We start from the raw sequence: 21,007 nt of genomic DNA on the forward strand, positions 1-21,007 counted from the left end.
TAGTTACCTATGAGATTTTGTGAAGATTTTTAATCTTTTTTGATAAGAATATAATTTCCATAAAATCATCTCATCCAGGCACACATCAGGTTTGGGGTATCTGCCTTCTGTTCAATAATCCATAAAACCTCATTGTGAGGGCATTCTTTTTATTGTGATTTTCAAAAAGATTAACAATTAGATATATATTCTCAATCTTTAAACTCATGTGTTCTTAAAAATCTACTGGGGACATGGAGACATCCTAAATCCAGAAAAATAAGATGTTAAACTAGTTTTACCACCTAAAACATAATCAAGATTTTACTAAAGTTTTTAAAGTAATTCATTGCCCACAAAGTATTTCCTTATAGTTGGTACATATTTAAAAAAAAATGATTTAAAATAAACCAGAGGATTATACTATTATATTATCAATGCACCAGAAAACTCATCAAAGCAGAATAGAATTCATATACAAAGTAAGATTACCTATAATGTAATGCAGTGTTACTCTGGATAACAAAATTAGAAGAAGATCAACTTGGGATTGAAATAAATCTCTGCCTACTTCATATGCATGTTGGAATGTTGCATATAACTTGTCATCAAGTAGTACAGTGTATGATTTGCTGTTTGATGATGTGGAGTAAAGGGAGAGATAAGAAAAAGAGGGAATGAAAGAAATGACAGGTCAAGGATTGTTCTCCTAGATTAAGGGTTGTTAAATTTAACCTTTAGTAAAATGTTTAAGGATAATCTAAAATCCTGAATTCTAAAAGTAGGATAGATTTTGATCTATGCCACCAGAGATGCTGAGTTATAACTAGTAATTACGCATTTATAGTGCAAGACTGGGTATAGACTTAATCACACTTGTTAATGAATGAAATAAGTGGTGGAACTCAAAAATTTACTAGAAGTACCAATCTATTTAATTCAGTCACTCACAAAGTTGTGATAACAAAATTGGTGCAATGTTGTACTGTATCAGGAACCGTAGACTAAGAATGGCTTGTGTATGTCAGAATTTTAGCTATGTATTATGCTGCTAAATCCCACATTTAAAATTGGTATCAGAACTTTGATGATAGAGGAGAAGAAATGCCATAATTTTGTGTACTTCCTTATACTTAAATCCCACTTTGCTACAGTTAATACTAAGAAAAAAAAATTTTAGGGACTAACACACCCTTTTAATATGTTTTTAAATATTTTTAAGGTTTAAAAGTGTTTAAAGTTTGTAATTCCTAGTAGGAAAACATCATCTGAATGAACACCCTAATGGCAAACCACTAAAGAATGTTTCAGTTGCATGTGGGGCAGAGGGGTAGGGATTCTCTTCACAGCACCCCAGCTTTCTTCATGAGAAGGTCAGAGGTACACTGGTCTGTATTATTGTGACATCCATTAGGTGATCGTTGCTTTTCCTTCAGCAAGGGCTTTATTTGTCAGAAGGGCATTATTATCCTTGACCTCCAAATTTGGCTGACAATTTACTGATGAGATTCATAACCTTTGGATTGCTCTGATATTTTGACATATTCGCTGGTTTCTGGGCCACATTCTGGAAGGCCACCCTAACTTCTGGATCCTGCATGGCTGCTAGAACCTCTGGATCACTAAGAATTTCATTGAGCGCAGGCATTCCTGCCATTCCAGGCATCCCCCCTGCCATTCCAGGCATTCCTCCAGGAAAATTACCAGGCATTCCCCCAGGAAAGCCACCTGGGAAAGAGCCATACTGAGCTCCTGATTGTCCTCTGGCTTTTTCCTCCCTCTGGGCTCTCTCATGTTCTTCCCGAGCCTTCTTAACCCTTTCTATTCTTTCTTTGATCTCTCGCTCTTCACGTTTTTGCTCATACTTTCTCCGATGTTCAGCAATTTTCTGGGCCCTCGGTTGAACTTCTTTCAGCATTGCACTAGCATCTTCATCGTAATCCAGTTTACAAGCAAGGGCAAGATCATGTGCTGCTTCTTCCCAATGGCCCAGAAGTCTATGTGCTTTCCCTCGCCACTTACAAGGCTGAACTGAATCAGGATTTATTTCAATAGCTCTCTCACAGTCTCGAATGGCAGCATTTGGCTTCTGTAATTTGATGAAGACACTGGCTCTCTTGGCATACAGAATAGCCAAGCGAGGATTCAGTTTGATGGCATCTGTGAACAAGTCAATGGCTTTCTGTAGTTCACCATCATTTAGGGCATCAATGGCAGCCACTTTTTTATCATTTGCCTGATCCATCATTTCCTCGGTTATCTCTACATTTTCATCTCCCATTTCTTGAGGGGCATCAGTATCTGGTTCAATCACACCTTCATTGTCAATTTCTAGACCACCTTCCTCACTTGATGGTTCGTCTGTCTTTATGTTTTCCTCCATCTTCTTACTGTTTTTTCTTCCTTGATATTGTCTTCTGATTTAGTTTTATGAGTGGCAGGTGGTATTTTACCCCCATGCTCTCCACACACTCCCACAGGAAGTGCATTTCCTCGGTGTGCAGAATGCTCGGATCCTGCTTACACATTTTCACGAAGGCCCGAAGCTCACTCACTTTGTGGCCCAGAGGCGGTGGCAGGCTGCAGACGCAGCTGAGGTTGCTGCCCGATTCCACGCCCGGGTACTAGCTCAGCGTGATCGTGTCAAGGGAATACTAAGAAAATTTGTTCTAAGTAGTGTTACTAGGTAAGCTTTAAAAATGATATTCCCAAAGTAGGTCTTATATGTATTTTTCATATGATTGCCACTAAAATGTAAGCCATATTCTACTACAAGGTATCTCAGGTCCTATAATGACCTACTATTTGTTGTAAATCTGCAAAAGGAAAAATACAGAAGGAAAATACATATCAGCAATACTTTTACTTTGACCCTTAGTTGTCAAAGTAAACTTAAAACTACCATCACCTAACTATCGTTTAAGAACTTCTCTGGGGCGCCTGGGTGGCTCAGTTGGTTAAGCGACTGCCTTCGGCTCAGGTCATGATCCTGGAGTCCCTGGATCGAGTCCCGCATCGGGCTCCCTGCTCAGCAGGGAGTCTGCTTCTCCCTCTCCCACTCCCCCTGCTTGTGTTCCCTCTCTCACTGTGTCTTTCTCTGTCAAATAAATAAATAAAATCTTTAAAAAAAAAAAAAAAAAAAAAAAGAACTTCTCTGGAAAGCATGTTGTGAGTTTTATAGAAACATATAAGTTTTAGCCTCCTATTTATTAATCATTAATCAGTCCAGAGTCATATAGCATGATTTTGTTGAAAATATGAATACAGTGTGAAAAATATAAAAAATAAGTTACTGTAGTCATCAAAATAAGATGATTAATGCATAATTTTTCTATTTCATTTTTCACAAATTGTAACTTTACATATTACTGGAATAGAGCATATCACACTTGAATTTAAAGAATATTCAGAGTGAGGATATGATAGCTTATGTTTTTGAATTCTTAAAACTTGGTGAGCAGGAGCGAGTGCATGAAACTATATTTGGGCCTTTTAAAAAAATTACTTTGCTTCATTTATTAAATACTTCTTCATATTCAAGAAGCCATCTTCTATTTCTCCCTGGATCCAAGCTTTCTCATTGGTACAATGAAAGCTGCACTCAAGTATCAGTTCACATAATTTGAGAAACAATCAAATGCACAGCCAGAAAAAAATCAAAGGATGTGAAGCAAAACAGGACAGAGGTTCTGAATTTCTCAACCCAAGGGTTAGATACCTAATCCTCTTTTAGGATCAAAAGAAAAAAATAATCAATTAACCTTTCATGCAGTTATATAAATTCTGATAGAAAACCATTATATTCTCTATGCAAATATTAATCAAAAAATTTAAAAGGAATCTTAGGGTTCCGAACTCATCATTTTAAGGTAAACTGCAAATATATCTTCAGTATTCTTTGAACATCAACAGAATCAGCAAATGATTACAACTGGCACTTGTAAAAAGCACTAGTTATGGTTGATGTATGAGACAATTACAATGCTTTGCTGGAAAATCTAATAAATCCCAGAATTGTTATTTTCTAAAATCTATTTTTATGGAAATTAGAACCTGAATATTCCATTTATTACAGCAAAAGAACTATACAAGTTCTACTGACAGACTCAATCAAAAACTGTGTCAACTCATAACAAGTAATTGTTGCTGAACATAGAAAAATACTTCATTTTTTAAAACTGAGTGGGTTAGTATTAAAATGTAGTAAACTTTATAATTTTCACAACAAAATGAATTTAATAAGTTTCAGATACCTGTTTTGACATAGAACTCAGGAAAATAAGTAAATATAACAACATTTTAAAATATATTTGACAGATTTTCAGAACATGATTCACTTACAGTATAATTTGTCTTGAAATAAAATATGGTATTCAGGTCAGATGGCTCATTGTTTTTTTCCCCTACCATATCTAAATGCTTTGTGGCTTTTTTCAATTCCTTTTTACTGTTGCTTAATGTGTGGATTATTCAACACTGTATAAAAGATTATTCATGGTAAAGTATTTTAGAAGGTTTGAGTGCCGCATAAAGTCAATCATTTGGTCTTAACCAAGTTGACAACCATGTACCTACCTTATCATTAATTCAATGAGCCGATGTTTTTGCTCAAAATGATAGTATTAGCTCAAATGAGGCCAAAATTTAAAGTTTAATAGCAAAAACTATATGCAAATAATTTAGATACATGAAAATGTATTTATTTATATGACAACCAAGTTTGGACTCCTAAGCTACATTTGTCTTTCTTGAAACATTTTTAATATATTTATTATATATTTTAATATTATATATTCTAATATATTTAAAAATGTGTTTAAATTTTAAGTAATACATGGATAAAAACAAAAAGAAGGAGAAGTTTTCACTTTCTTGTCATTTTGTTGAGGCATAACTGACATATAACATTATATTAGCTTCAGTGTACAACCTAAAGATTTGATATTTGTATATATTGCAAAATTATTCTTGTTTTGAACTCTTTTAACTATATAATGAATTTTATATATACCTAAAATATTGGCTTCTTTCACTTCATAATAAGTATTTAAGGTAATGCCATGTCTTTTCATGGTTTGATAGCTCATTTATTTTTAGCACTGAGTAGTATTCCATTGTCCGATGTGCCACAGTTTATTTATTCGTTCACTTACTGAGGACAACTTGGTTGTTTCCAGGTTTTGGCTGTACACATCCATATGCAGGTTTTTTTGTACGGGCATGTGTTCAACTCTTTTGTATGAATACCTACATGTACATGTGCTTGGTCCTATGGTAATAATATGTTTAGTTTTGTAAAGAACCACGAACCTGTCTTCCAAAGTGTCTATATCATTTTGCATTCCTACAGTAATGAATGAGAGTTTCTGTTGTTCCATATTCTCTCCAGCATTTGGTGAGGTGTCAGTGTCCTAGATTTTGGCCATTCTAATAAGTTTGTACTGGTATTTCATTGTTATTTTAATTACCATTTCCCTGTTGACATATGAGGTGGAGCATCTTTTCATCTGCTTATTTGCCATCTGTGCATTTTCTTTGATAAGATGTGTCAATGTCTTTGGCCCATTTTCTAATCAGGTTGTTTTCTTACTGAGTTTTAAGAGTTCTTTGTATATTTTAAATAACAGTCCTTTACCATGTATCTTTTTTAATTGAGATATAATTGACATATGACATTGTGTAAGTTTAAGGTATAAAACATGTTAATTTGATACATTTATATATTGCAGTATGATTACAGCTGTAGCATTAACTAACACCTCTGTCACATCACATAATGATCATTTCTTTTTTGTGGTGAAAACAATTAATATCTAGTCTCTTAGCAGCTTTGAAGTTTATAATACAGTATTGTTGACTATAATCACTATGCTGTGCATTACATCTCCAGAGTTTATTTATGTACTAGTCATAAGTTTGGACCTTGTAACATTTCCTCAATTCTCCCCACCCTGCCGGGCCCTGGTAATCACCATCCTACTGTTTCTGTGAGTTCAGCTTTCTTAGATTCCATATGTAAGTGGTATCACAGTATGTCTTTCTCTGTCTACTTCTCTCACTTAGCATAATGCCTTTGAGGCCCATCCATATTGTTGCAAATAAGAAGATTTCCTTTTTTTTCCCTTTCTCGTGGCTAAATAATATTCCTCTGTGTGTGTGTCACATATTCTATTTTGTATAATACCACAATAAACATGGGTGTGCAGATGCCTTTTTGATAGATTGTTTTCATTTCCTTTGGATATATACCCAGAAGTGGGATTACTGGATGATATGGTAGTTTTATTTTTAATTGTGTGAGGACTCTTCATACTGTTTTTCTTAGTGGTTGAACCAATTCACATTCTGATCTATAGTGCACAAGGGTTCCCTTTTCTCCACATCTTCACCAACACTTATCTCTTTTCTTTTTGATGATAGCCATTCTAAAAAGTATGAATTGATATATCCCTGTGCTTTTGATTTGCATTTCCTGATGATTAGTGATATTGAGCATCTTTTCATGTACTTGTTGGTCATTTGGATGTCTTCTTTAGAAAAATGTCTATTCAGTTCCTCAGCCCTTTTTTTAATTGGACTCTTTGTATTTTTTTGTTATTGAGTTGTATGAGTTCTTTATGTGTGTGTGTGTATATATGTGTATGTGTGTGTATATTAACAAATGGGACTATATCAAACTGAAGAGCTTCTGCACAGCAAAAAAAATAATCAACAAAATGAAAAGGCAACCTACAGAATTGGAAAAATAATTTCAAATATTATATATATATATATATATATATATATATAATTTGCCTATGTGTCTATTTTTATGCCATTACCATACTTTTAAAATTAGTATAGCCTTATAGTATAGTTTGAAATAGGAAGAGTAGTGCCCCCAGCTTTGTTCTTTCTCAGGATTGCTTTGGTTATACGGGGTCTTTTGTAGAAATTTTAGGATTTCTCTATTTCTGTGAAAAGGAAACTATAGATTAATATTCCTGATGAATTATAGATGCAAAAATTCTCAAAAAATTAGCAAAAATGAATTCAACAATAAATTAATAAGATCATACAACATGACAAGTGGGATTTATCCCTGGGATGCAAGGGTGGTTCAACATATGTAAATAAGTAAATGTAATACACCACATTGATAGAATAAAAGATAAAAATCATATGATCATCTCAATAGATATAGAAAAAGTATTTGAAAAAATAAAACATTTTTTCCTGATAAAAACTCTCAACAAATTGGGAATAGAAGGAACATACCTTAACGTAATAAAGGCTGTATGTGACAAACTCACAGCTAACATTCTCAACAGTAAAAGACTGAAAGATTTCTTTCCTCGAAGATCAAGAATAAGACAAGTTGCACAGGCTCACCACTCCGATGCAACATTGTACTGAAAGTCCTCACTAGAGCAATTAGGCAAGACAAAGAAATTAAAACATACAAATTGGAAAGAGGAAGAAAAATTACCATTATTTGCAGATGATATGGTACAATATATAGAAAATCCTAAAAACTCAACCAAAGAATTATTGGAACTAATCAACAAATTCAGTAAAGTTGCAAGATATAAAATCAACATGGAGAAATCAGTTGCATTTCTGTGCACAACAACAAAATATCTAAAAAGAAAATAAAAAAAAACTATCCCATTCTCAGTAGTATCAAAAATAATAAATAACTTTGTCAAAAATAATAAATTACTTGGGAATAAATTTGAACAAGGAACTGAAAGATCTGTGCAATCAAAACTATAAAAACTTTAATGAAAGAAATTGAAGAAGACACAGATAAATGGAAAGATATCCCATGTTCATGTATAGGAAAAATGAATATTGTTCAAATGCCCATATTATCAAATTTGTCTATAGATTTAATGCAATCCCTATCAAAATTCCAGTGGCATTTCCCACAGATATATCTTCTAAAATATTTTCTCCTACTCTGTGGCATGTCTTCTAATTCTCTGGATATTGTCACAAAGCAGAAGTTTTTAACTTTAATGAAGTCCAGCTTAGTAATTATATCTTTCATGGATTGCATCTTTGGGGTTGTATCGAAAAATGTGCTGCCATATTCAAGATCATCTAGATTTTCTTTTATGTTATTTTCTAGGCTTTTATTATTTACATTTTACATTGAGGTTGTGATCCACCTTGAGTTCATTTTTGTGAGGGGTGTAAGGCCTGTGTCTGGATTCATTTTTTTGCACATAAATATCCAGTTGTACCAGTACCATTTGTTGAAATAGCATTTTTGAATTTCCCAAAACCCTTTCTTGTACTGACATTTCTTTTTCCTAGACTCAGGTAATTGATGCAATGTCAAACAAAAAATATGAAGTGATAAGCAGATATTTTTTGTATTTGTTTATTATTCTCCCATGTTCTTTGAATAATTTATATTTTTTAAGGAGTAATTTCTTCTATGTATTTATTTTACCTTTTTCCATTTCATGTTGCATGCTTTCCTTGGGTGTCTTGTGATTCTTGGTTGCCTTATTATAATTTACAGTGAAACTAGTACAGCTAATTGTAACTCAGCATCTGATATTTTTTTTTTTTTTATAAATTGGAGAAGTAATTATTTGACTTAGTGCCCATAAATAGGTAAATTGGGAGATCTGTGCCTTGGATAACTAATACTCACATTATTTGAGTTTTTTTTCTCAGAGAGTTTGTTCTACTTCTGTAGAAATGAAGCTCAGTGAGTGGGCATTCATCTCATGATGCTAATATGTGTGTATGGTTGTGGTGATCCAGGGGATGCTCCATTTGTAGATCTTTAATTGCTATTTCAGACTTACATTTCACTCCTGGCATCCCGCTAGCCTTGGAGTTTTTTAATATCTAGGCTTCTGCAGATTCCAAAGGGCAAATGAGCTGCTTTTCACATAGATTGTGACTCCTTTACCTATGTTTCAAAGTTTACTTATCTTAGTCTTTCATGTGAGCCTTTCACCGTACAAATGCTTTTGAACTATTTCATTCTCTGATGGACTCTTTTAGTTCTTTTCATTCTTGCAACTATTACCTTTTTATTAAATTGCCATCATTTTAAAGGAATGTGGATGAACACATGTCCATCATTCTAAACAAGAAACACCATATGGTCTTTATATCATAATTATATTTTAGATACTGCTGTTATTTGCTTTTTTTCTCTGTCTTCATTTAGTTTATTAGTTGCCTAATTTCATTTCAATCACACTTTAAATTCAGTAAATCCCTAATAGAATTCCTTTTCTCTAAGTAGGTTTTTTGCATTCATTCACAATCTATGTATGTAAAGTTACTCAATTTTAATCCTCTGCTTACCTCAATTTCTTTCTCATAAATATTTTTATATCTCTTTTACTCTTTCCTTAGTTTTGAATCTCCAATCTCTCCATTTGAAACATATCTATAAATATACTGAATTTATCAGTGCCACAGTTATCCTCTCATACAAAAGCAAAAAACAAATATAAAAGATTATGATGTAAATCACCAAATTACTGAGCCATCTTCATAAATACTCATAGATATTGCGATGATAAAAATTGAATGTTTTCTCATTTACTCAACTTCAAGTACCTAATCTCTAATGGTTTAGTTTAGTTTTTTTTTTTTTTTAAGATATATATTCCCCTGGAATCTTAATTAGTTGTTAAGTAGCTTTCAAAACTCATTCTTTTCTATCGCTTACCAAATAAGACAGGAGAGGATCACAATGACAGATGTTTCATATTCCAGTGAAGACCCTTGGAGAGTTTGAGTCTTTTAGACCCATATTGATTGTTATTTATCCATTAACACGCTACCATAAGCGTGTATTAATGCTTTTGGTCATTTTAACTCAAACTTTAGTAATTTGTTTTACTGAATATCTCAACTCAATTCACAAAGTTTAGTTTTTCTCATAATGTGGTTTCAACATTATTTTTGATGATGCTATCCCCCACATATTCACACGGCGTACTCCTGTCTTCCTATCTTCACTTGAATATCATCTTGGAGAAGCCTTCCTCTTTGTCTCTATCAAAAATTATTCTCATCACTCTAAATATATCTTATTTTTTCTTATAGTAATTATTGCTGTGTGACATTATAGTATATATTTTTCCCTCGCACCTTTCCAACCTCTCTCATTCTCTACTCTTCCTCCCACTAGAATAAGAGGTTTCTGTGGGTACAACCTCTGTCCATTATTGCAACCATGTTAGCAATAAATAAGAGCTTATTGTCTTTATGCCACTGATTTTCCAGGTCTTTTACACAGTATTATTGAAAAAGTAATGAAGTGATGCAATGTGGTGGAAAAAAGCTCTACCTGGAAGAACTTAAAGTTAAAATAAAGATCCCACCCCACAGTCTTAAATTCACTCTTCTGTTCCCAAATGAAGCTCCTTGTATAGCTCCAAATAATGTTTATGAATGTCTTTCATGATTTTGTTAACCATACTTATTATTATTAATTCAGCAATAGAATAGATGCAGGTTTATCTTACATAACTTTCACTCCCTCCATATTTTTACTGTTACATTGTCCTGTTATTTTAACCTTTTTAAACACTATAACATACTGCAATTTCCATATTTTATTAGCTTCAGGCACTATCTCTTGACCCCCTTATCCATGGTATGTGGTTGTTGACATCCTAGATTTCCCTTCCCACTTCTTCACAGTTTTAGTTAACTATATTATTAATTTCACATTGATAATATTAACTATATATGCAATCAGTTCTCAAGTCTGGTCCTACTATAAAGCTAGGGATGCCTGGGAATGAATTTTCAATTCAGTCGGTCTCAGTCTAGGCATTCATGAATATGCTGAGTTTGGGTTTGTATTAATTACCTGACATTTATGCAGAAAGGTTGAGAATCTGCAGAACAGTCAGGATGGGCCAGGCAGATAGAAAAAGAAAACCTGAGAATGGCAAAGCAGAGCTTTTCAAAATCCTTGATGGGATCAGATGGTAATATTTTCATCTGAGTTCCTTTAATGGTCTCCAGGAGCCATGGAACCTTGTACCTCCAACTGAGAGTATGCACATTGTCTAGCTTTGTGTAATTGCTTCCGTACATATAGATGCTCATATCCTTTCAACTTTCATATTTTAATAAAAAATACTTTCATAGACATAAATAACTTTGTCTTTTAAGTATCTGTCATTGCTTTGTTACTGAATGCTTGCACAGTAATCATAATTAAATATAAAATGATCTTTTCCTATAGATTATTTATAAACATGGAAATAATTATATGATTATTACTGTGTAATTATTGCACCCAAACCCAAGGCCATTATCTTGATTCAAAGCAAAAGAGAATGTGCAATGTTATATGGATTAGCCTCTTTTATGTTCTGTCAAATGTGTACATTTTATTTTTTTTTCCATTTGGCCATGATGCTTTTGTACACTTTTTCATCTTGTTTGTTAGTCATTTTATTTTTAAATTGTTTGGTTGTTCATTTTTATTGCTGTTCATAGAAAATTGCCTTGGTTATAGTCTCAAGTTTATCAACATCATTGATCTTATTCCCTGAATCAAAAGATCCATATTCTCACTGAAGTATTCCTCCTTTTGCTTTCTGCTCCAATCTGGATCAGATGTTAAAAGGACTTGCTTAGGAACTTTATTTAAGCTTAGCATGGCTTTTTCATACAATTTAAGCCTGTATTAGATCTGTTTTCCAGATATCTGGTTTCCCTTTTTCTTGATTGCATCTTCCATTTGCTTCTTTCTTTATGAATTTCTAAATATATGTATAGATCATCCTACCTTTGAGACGTAATTGATGTTTTAGAATTCTAGACAGAAAATAATTTCTTTGTGAGAAGGCTGATGTCAGTCTGAATCTTATTCTTTTGTAGGAAGGAAATCCTCCTTTTTTGTCTTGGTTAACTTTATTTTTTGATCTTTTAAAAACTTTTAGAATTGGTTTTTATCCTTCAGCTTCTGCAATTCCAAAGTAGTTTCATTTTTGTTAATTCACTCTACTCAATGAATTTTTTCAATTTTAAAATTTGCTTCCTCCTTTAGTTCAAAAGAACTTGTTTTTAACTGTTTCATTAATATCTTCCCTCTCCCATGTTAACTGTTCTGTTTTTCTTTGTTAAACTGTTAGGAAGTTGTCTCTAGAGCATTTATTTTTCTCTTATGTTTCCCATTTTTTTTTTTTTTTTTTGCTCTTTTGCTGTATTCTAGACTCTTAAAGTCAGTCTTCTAACCATTCTAGTCAGTGCTTTATATTAAAAAGAAAATTACTAATGTCAGATAGTTATTTTATTCTTATTCTTTCTTCAGAGTATCCATATTTTGTTAATGAATTTCACCTTTTAAAAATTATCTTAAGATACTAATTTCTTTTTTAAAAATTCTCAAATTATTTCCTTGTTGATTTTAATGGGTTTTTTTATTTTATTTATTTATTTATTTATTTATTTATTTATTTATTTATTTTTAATATTTTATTTGTTTGACAGAGAGAGGCACAGCGAGAGAGGGAACACAAGCAGGGGGAGTGGGAGAGGGAGAAGCAGGCTTCCCGTCGAGCAGGGAGCCCGATGCGGGGCTCGATCCCAGGACCCCGGGATCATGACCTGAGCGGAAGGCAGACGCTTAACAACTGAGCCGCCCAGGCGCCCGATTTTAGTGTTTTTAATGTATATTCCACATATCTGTGCATGCTTGTTTCAACATTTATACTTAAAATGGAAAGAATAGGCTGGCTGAAATGGTAGCAGGCAGGAGTTCATTCCTTTTGCTAATGTATTTCCCAATGGTTTTTGAATGGATAACTTGCTAGAAGTGTAATACCCATTTGTAGAGTAATTTCCCCAGAAGGGTTTTGTTCATGATCTATGGGGAAGTGACCAAGAGCAAACTGTACTCTCTAAATGTAAAAATGGGGAAAGCTTTAACTCTGCAATGCTCACGCTAAAGTCCTTGCACCTGTGAAGTCGTTTGTTCCATTTCCTCAGAGACTTGCCTGGAGATCAAAAGGAAGATAGCAGTGCTAGGAGAGGAGTAGAGTAAAGATAAGATTGTTTCTCTTACAGATCTTCAATTAATTACCCAATCTGTGGCCTTACTTTCAACTTCTCTTTGTATCTCCTGGCCCCATGCTTCTCCAGGGTTCTGAAAAGACAGACTCCCAACTTCAGGTCAGTCTTCTCCTGCCTGTATTATAGAAGGAGTTTCGTGTTGTATTTCATTCACTTGTACACTCATATCCACTGTTCAAATTCCTAAGTTGTTTAAAATGGTATTTTAAATAATAATACTGCTAACTTTACTGTTGTAGATTTTATTTTCATTTTAATTCTACTATTGTAGAATAATTTTTAATTATTAATTTAATAATTTTTATAATTATTTATATGGAATTTTAATAGAAATCAGATGAAATTTTATATGCTCAGTTTGCCATCCTGAATTGGAATCATGTATGGATAATAAAACTCTCATAATAACTTCCCACCCTCCCCTCCCCATTTCAGGGTCTGAGCAAAGGACCCTGGGCGTATTTGGCTCCAGTTAACACTCACTTACACTCACCTATTCTTTAACTGATTTACATTCTTAATCTTTCACCCTAAAAAGCCTGTTTTCTTTTCAGTCATATGCCTTCAATAAACATTTGCTCATAGTTTGGACCATTCTCTTCTTGAGTGTCACTGGCTTGATTTTTTTATTTTGAACTATTAATAAATCATTTCTCTTTAAAATTCCACAGACAGATCCATTTTTTCCAGACCCATTCTATTTACATTAGTGATGGATATGGTAGAAAATAGTTATAAGGATAGTATGATGGCCTATTCTAGTTTGAAGTCAGGAGGAATGGAAAAAATGGATAGATTCAAAAGGCATTAAAGAATAAAATCAGGGGCGCCTGTGTGGCTCAGTTGGTTAAGCCACTGCCTTCGGCTCAGGTCATGATCCTGGAGTCCCTGGATCGAGTCCCGCATCGGGCTCCCTGCTCAGCGGGGAGCCTGCTTCTCCCTCTGACCCTCCCCCCTCTCATGCTCTCTCTCTCTATCTCATTCTCTCTCTCAAATAAATAAATAAAATCTTAAAAAAAAAGAATAAAATCAAAAGGACTGTAGATTGACAAAATACATGGGATTATTTTTCTAGGTCATGAAAAAAATTTTTTAAAGATTTTATTTATTTATTTGGCAGAGACCGAGATAGCGAGAGCAGAACACAAGCAGGGGGAGTGGGAGAGGGAGAAGCAGGCTTCCGGCTGAGCAGGGAGCCTGATGTGGGACTCTATCCCAGGACCGTGGGATCTCGGCCTGGGCCGAAGGCAGACGCTTAACAACTGAGCCACCCAGGCGCCCTCTAGGTCATGAAATTAAATGAATGAACTATCATTTAATAACCTACAGAACATGATGAATAGATTTGAAAGAGACATCATAAAATCAGTTTTGACCTTTTGTAGTTTGAATCCCTTGCAAGACATACCTGAGGATGCCTATATAGATAGTTGTACTTGTGAGAATTTGGCATCTACACAGATAGTGATTATAGCAAAATCAGGAATGTATCATCAGGGCATAAAATATAGAAGGAGAAGAAAAGATGGACCAAGATGGGGAGAGTATTGATAAATTCCATCATTCCATCATGTAATAGTCTGCATAGAAACTGAGAACTTGGAAAAGGAGATTATTGGAGCATAAAGAAAAGAAGAGGAAAAAATAAATGTTTTTAGGGAGCTGCACAAAGAAGGAAGCCTAAGGGAGTCTGAAGATCCATGTCCTGGTCAACAAAGAAAAGCATAAGCAATATACTTAATCAATGAACATTGTCAGCACCTACTATATTCTAGGCTTTGAATTCTAGGCCCTGAGGGTACAGTGGGGGGGAAAATAAATAAATAAAACAGTCCATGTCCTCAAAAATTTAAAATGTGGCATGAAATATGGCCATTGTGCAATTAAATGAAAGTGTGGTACATACCAAAATGGACAAACATAGTATGCTATTGGCGTATATAAATATTTTGGAAAAAGTAATGCTTAAGCTGTGACTAAAAGGTGATTAATTCATATTAGTCTAACAAAGTTGGAGTTTATACAGTACCATAGAATAAAGAAGAGGAAGACAAAAAAGAAAGTGGATGAGACACCTCAGAGAAAACCAGTCTAATTTCTCTGTCTAAAGTTTATTAAATAAAGAAATGAAAAATGCAGATTTTGAAATGTCCTGGAAATTTGCATAAATAGCTGCAACTGTTTTTAATGTGCTGAAAGGAAGGACAGAGGAGGAGAGGTACAACCAGTTTCCATGAAACTGAGTGATTTTGGAACACATGCACTTATGCACTGTATGATGAGAATCTGATGGATCATAGTCTGAAGCTTTTTAGTATGTTCAAAATTATCAATGGATCACAATTTAAAAGATTTGATAATTAGATTTAAACTCTTTTAAACTTTGGCACAATGTATGAATTTAAAACCCTGACAGTTAATAAAGAGTGATTTGGTTTTCAACTTTCCACCCCAACTTTAATGACAATTTTAATATTCTTGCAAAAACACAAAGAATATCCAAATAACTTTGAAAAAGTCTCACTTTCTATAAATTGAGGAATATGCATCATCTTAGATAGATCATGTTCTTAATAACAGTGCTTAAAATTAAGTATCAAACCTATACAATTTCTTGAGTGATCTCCATAGTTTTCTTGACCTTTTAGTAGACAAAATTTTCAGGGAAAAGATCATCTTGGTAAGTTCTTAAAAGTCAAAAGGAAATCTAAAGGCTATTTTTAAGAATTGGAAAAGGCCAAAACACTTAAAATCTTGCAACATTGTGTTTTTTGTCACACTACAGAAACTATGTTCAAATGGCAGTTTCAGAATGAAGTCATTTTAAATTTGCCACTATGTGGCAAGTTGCTTTCTAAATTCTTAAGAAACTGCTTCTACATTAATATGTTAGAGATTTGACAAAAATAACTTATTTCTGAGTCACCTGGTAGGTAACTAACCACCAAGGGGTTAGGTATTTTATATATATAAAATGCACATTATAAATTATATAGTATGTAATATGTAATCACCTATATAAATATATGTAATATATACATACATATATGCATATGTACACATATGCACATATACGTTATCACACATGCGCATAGACACACACATGCTAGCAAATAGCTTAGGATATTTTTGCTATGGCAATTTGGATAACTAATGCAAAATTTTAAGAAAAAGTTTAGAAACTTAAGAGAAATTTCATATTTTATATTAAAAAAAGGACATTAAAAATGAAAAAGAATCTTATTGAAAAGCCAAAAGACTTTCTTTTGATATTTGTGTAAGTCTTTTTTAAAGTTAAAAAGAAACTCACAGATTAGAACTTCAAGTCATTTTCACCAAAGACTAGGATTTAATGGAGATACCATAGAGACTGCTTTGAAGGAATGGAGGAAGAAAAAAAAAAAGAAAGAAAGAAAGAAAGGTCAGGAGTTCTGAACATTTGTTTCCACTTTATCCAAAATAAATAGGTTTCTTTTATTAACATTATATACCGAGGTCCTGAGTTTCTTTTTTATCAAAAAGAAGCAGCAGCAAACAAATTCAGGGGGAAAAAAAGGAAAAAAGAAAAAAAATGACATCTATTCCAAATCTAGACTAACTTCTTTTCCAAATAGAAACAAAAACAAAAATTCCAAGAGGATGGGACTTGAGCAGTATCTGTGAACAGCCCCGGAATCTCGTTGGTTATTTCATCTCTACCCCCATCTCTCTACGTATTTTGGTTTCCTTTTTAAGGACAGAAAAGGTGAGATGGAGGTGGGAAAGGTACATACATATGAGTACTTGTCTCTTATTAATCTTTTTTATCTGTGTGATAGAAGAACCACCTCTTGGTAAAATACCTTTGAATTGTTTGAACTTGGTGAGGTAAATGGCCATAGATATGATGGGAGAACAATAGTTTCAGTGAGGGACTCTTTCATTACCTCAACCCATTGATATCTAAGACCATTTAAAACTCTGAAGTTCTGAAGGATGGATTATCTAGATTTAGTTCAAACATTTGTTAAGTTCTAAATGTAAAGACTTTAAAATGTGCAAAGGCAACAGGTATATTTATAATGAGATATAATTCAAGTTAGAATTTGCTTGAGAGAGTTATAAATTAAATATTAGGACAACATAGAACAAAACTGAGTTTACTTTTCTCCAGGAAAAGGAAGATGAGAGAGCTTCATGGAGCAATCTTTTATAAAGGCCAATAAGTGTCCTTGACTTTTGCCCCAAGGAGACATTATTATGATGTGCCATAAGCAAACCTGCTCTTTGATGTGGAAGGACATACTATCTCTATATTCTAAGGCTGTCTGCTATACATCCCTGAAAAGATGGCCTGGAACAAAGTTAGTTGGTGTCTCTGCTCACAAGATGGACAGAAATGTGAGGGACTGATGGAGAATTGTCTCCCAAAAGAGGCCATGTGGCTACTGTAATAAGCCAGATGAGAGATGCCTGGAATAGGGGAGCAACCATGGGAATTAAAGGAAGAAGAGTAAAGCCAAAAACATCACACAGGTGGGCTAAAAGAACTGAATAGAGATTGTTTGAAAAAGGAGAAAGAAGAATGTCTGAGGATTGGGATATAGAGAAAGGATACATATTTTTGATAGTAAAAATAACTATACTTGGATAGATGCTGTATTTTTAATTTTTTTTATTGGAGCAAAGTACATACAACCATTGCCACTTTAACCATTTTATTTTTATTTTTTTAAGTAATCTCTATGTCTAGCGTGGGGCTCCAACTCATGACCCTGAGATCAAGAGTCACATGCTCTACCAACTGAGCCACCCAGGTGCCCGTGTAGATGCTATCTTGATCACTAATTGACAAATAAAAATTGGCCCAGAAATTCACATATAAATAATTCACAAAAATATTGTGTTTATAATCTTTGTCAGTTAAAATATTAAAGTTTTTACTTAGAAATTGAATGTAGAAAATACCATTTCTGTATAGAGAATACTATCTTTGTTTTTGAATCTTCTATGTAGTAACTGATTTGCTTGACGATCAGCACCTTGGATGCTACGTATATTTCAGTTGTAAGGAAATAAAGATCTTTTCAGAGCTAAATGATAGGCAAGTGCATTTAACTAATAAATAACCTTGAATTTAGTATACATTCTAAGAAGTCTGGAAATAATGGTAAAAGCCAATCATAATTGTATATATTTCACTATGAGAAAATTACAATTATGTTTACTTCATGTTATACGTGATGGATACATGATTTATTTTAGCTCCTGCAGTTGACAATTTAGTTATCAACAAAAAAATGAAATCCATTATTTTGTGTATTAGTAATCTGAATTGTAAAAGCATGCAGAAGTTAACGGAAAGCTTTATTTGTACTCACAGAAAATCCAAACTGTGTGTCAAAGAAAAGAGGTAAATATTAAGAGTGAAAATTTACAGTGTGATTTTGGATTGATAATTTAAATCAGTTTGAAAATAATGCAAAAGCAGGGGTGCCTGGGTGGCTCAGTTGGTTGAGTGGTGGGCTCTTGGTTTCTGCTCAGGTCATGATCTTACAGTGGGGAGATAGAGCCCCTTGTTGGGCTCCCCATGGGCTTTCTGTGAGAAGTCTGCTTCCCCTCTGCCCATCCCCCCCTGCACGTGCTCTCTCTCTCAAATGAATAAATAAATCTTTAAGAAATATAACCAAATGCAAATAAAACTTGCATATACTCTCTTAAGAATATTTATATAGTAAATGCTTTATGGAGTAAGACCTAGAAAAAGCAGAGCTACAATAATGTTCATGATTTAAGGCATGTGTATTCATAATCAGAATGCCTGAACTTTAAAAATGGATTTTAAATACTAAGGGGAAAATGAGGTCCTTGGTAGTCATATGTCTACATTATAACTCAAAAGAATATTAAAAATTTTTACTTCAAAGCATTGATTGTTCCTAATTTGTTTCTTAATTTTGTCATGTTTTACATCTTAATTTTTCCCAATTCATAATCAACAGTATTATTCCAAAATTCAGGAAAAATAACTGACACGAATGGAACTTTATCAGATAAAATTCACTGTGAGAAGATAAAACAAAATTTCGTCATATTTAAGATGAAAATAGCTTGGTGTTATAGAAAGCTATGCTCTGAAAATCGAGATTTCTGATGTCATTTCCAGTTTTATAATTTTTTGGTTTTATAACTTTATCCCCTTTCCTGTAGCCTGTTCTAAAATTTTATTTAAAGGGATAGAAAGAAAATTAGGGCAGAAAAATGGTTAGAAGAAGGAAGAACAAGAGGCGAGAAAGAAAACAAACCACTTCTGTGATGGTTTGCAAAAGGCCAAGGGAAACCTTAGAACTGCCAGAGAAAGAATGGGTAGGCTACGCCCTTCCCACCCCCACCTTAAGACATGGAAATTCAAAATCCCAATCCTGCATAAACCACAGAATTTTTAAAAATTAAGATGAAACAAAGCTTCAGATGGAAGCACCTTATGAGTACTATTGCCTGAGGATTATTACAACTATTTGTATTTTAGAACAATTCTCTGAATCTAATTATCATAAAACATTTAAAACAAAGAAACAAATATCTGATTGAGTCTACTGTTAGTAGTTTGTGACCTAAAAGGCCTTAAGTCATTCAAAGAGGAATGAAAAAAAAATTTTTTTGAGGATAAGGTTAATCCTAGTGGGCAATTTACTTAAAGTGAGTTTGCAAAAATACATTTCTCTGTTTCATTTCACTGTGCAGACACGGTTTCTGAGAAAGCTGAGCTTCTTTACTTGTTTTTTACATTTATTTTATTATGTTATGTTTCTTTTTTTAAAGATTTTATTTATTTATTTGAGACAGAGAGAATGAGAGAGAGAGAGAGAGCGTGCATGAGAGGGGGGAGGGTCAGAGGGAGAAGCAGGCTCCCCGCCGAGCAGGGAGCCCGATGCGGGACTCGATCCCGGGACTCCAGGATCATGACCTGAGCCGAAGGCAGTCGCTCAACCAACTGAGCCACCCAGGCGCCCTTATTATGTTATGTTAATCACCATACATCATTAGTTTTTGAGGTAGTGCTCCATGATTCATTGTTTGTGTATAACACCCAGTGCTCCATTCAATACGTGCCCTCTGTAACACCCACCACCAGGCTAACCCATCCCCCCACCCCCCTCCCCTCTGGAACCCTCAGTTTGTTTCTCAGGGTCCATAGTCTCTCATGGTTCGTCTCCCCCTCCGATTTCCCCCCCTTCATTCTTCCTTCCTGCTATCTTTTTCTTTTTTTTTAATTATTATGTTATGTTAGTCACCATGCATTACATCATCAGTTTTTGCTGTAGTGTTCCATGATTCATTGTTTGTGCACAACACCCAGTGCTCCATGCAGAACGTGCCCTCCTCAATACCCACCACCAGACTAACCCATCCTCCCAACCCCCTCCCCTCTAGAACCCTGTTTGTTTTTCAGAGTCCATCGTCTCTCATGGTTCGTCTCTTCCCCTCCGATTTCCCCCCCCTTCATTCTTCCCTTCCTGCTATCTTTTTCTTTTTTTTATTTTATTATGTTATGTTAAGCACATACATTACATCATTAGTTTTTGTAGTGTTCCATGATTCATTGTCTGCGTGTAACACCCAGTGCTCCATTCAATACGTGCCCTCTTTAATACCCCTCACCAGACTCACCCATCCCCCCACCCACCTCCCCTCCAGAAACCCTCAGTTTGCTTCTCAGAGTCCACAGTCTCTCGTGGTTCCTCTAACATTCATGGCTGGACTAGAAGAGTTGGAAGAGGCATTGTTCCTGCACCTCTCTCCTTACAGATATCCATGTAGCACGTGTATCCTGCAAATTTAAAGGGTTTCTAAAAAAAGGTGAGCAGCTGCAGGACACCTGACACTACCTGTCCGCTACTCCCCACCACAGCTAAACACTGTTCAGAGAAAAGTGTCTATTGGGTAATTCATTTTCTTCCTTGGAAGCTAGTGCTACTCTTTTTAAGCAAACTGG

At 34.2% G+C, this 21,007-nt stretch overlaps 1 pseudogene; it reads right to left on the reverse strand.

Moving 5' to 3' along the window:
- Positions 1 to 1,263: 1,263 nt before the first annotated feature.
- LOC123862899 (hsc70-interacting protein-like) lies at positions 1,264 to 5,201 on the reverse strand (annotated as a pseudogene).
- Positions 5,202 to 21,007: the final 15,806 nt, after the last annotated feature.

The sequence above is a fragment of the Mirounga angustirostris genome, unplaced genomic scaffold, assembly GCF_029215605.1.
Source record: "Mirounga angustirostris isolate CCGP_5_RB_7025 unplaced genomic scaffold, mMirAng1.0.hap1 SCAF_1, whole genome shotgun sequence".
Taxonomy (NCBI): domain Eukaryota; kingdom Metazoa; phylum Chordata; class Mammalia; order Carnivora; family Phocidae; genus Mirounga; species Mirounga angustirostris.